At 55.8% G+C, this 663-nt stretch overlaps 1 protein-coding gene across 1 annotated transcript in view; it reads left to right on the top strand.

The window, feature by feature from the left end:
• LOC103249437 (pepsin F-like) overlaps positions 1-663 on the top strand; it is a 19,474-nt gene that overhangs the window by 11,653 nt on the left and 7,158 nt on the right.

The following is a 663-nucleotide window of genomic DNA, read 5'->3' as shown; positions in this document are numbered from 1 at the left end:
CACTCACCTCAGCCTCCCAAAGGCGCGGGATGACAGGCTGAGCCACCGAGCCCGACTAAGACAAGGTTGCAAGCATCCTCAGACCTTCTGTGGGCTGCGGTGTCCCCTCCGGCTGCCTTAGGCACTGTCTGGGCCGGGCCCTGAGCCTGGGACTACCAGGAGACAAGCTCTTCCAGAACAGCCTGTGCCTCCTCCTGCCACGCTGAGCATCTAATGCCCAAGAAAACCCCCCTTCACTCTGCAAGCCCCAGAATGGGACAGACACCAGAGACAGGTCTCCGCAACAAACATTCAACAAACATCTGCTGTGGCGAGGCACTCGAGGGAGACACCGAGGACACATCCTGCCCTTACAGGCCTCACCAACCAGCAGGGCAGACTTATGTGAACCGAGTCGCACAAATAATAAATTTCTACTTTATGCCTGCTAGAAACAAGTCAGAGGACGATGGGACTGACCCAGAAAGAAGCCGGGTCTAGTGTGTGGGGAAGATATCCTTGAAAAAGTGACAATTAAACTAGAACCTGCAAGATGGGGAGAAATTAGCCAAACATAGCCAGGCTCAGTGGCTCAGCCTGTCATCCCAGCGTTTTGGGAGACCAAGGTGAGTGGATTGCCTGAGTCCGCGGGTTCGAGACCCCCCTGGGCAACTTGGCGAGACC

Source organism: Carlito syrichta, unplaced genomic scaffold (genome assembly GCF_000164805.1).
Source record: "Carlito syrichta isolate Samal-C Ts95f unplaced genomic scaffold, Tarsius_syrichta-2.0.1 Scaffold120490, whole genome shotgun sequence".
NCBI classification, from domain to species: Eukaryota; Metazoa; Chordata; class Mammalia; order Primates; family Tarsiidae; genus Carlito; species Carlito syrichta.
This window is presented reverse-complemented; position numbering and strand designations above follow the sequence as displayed.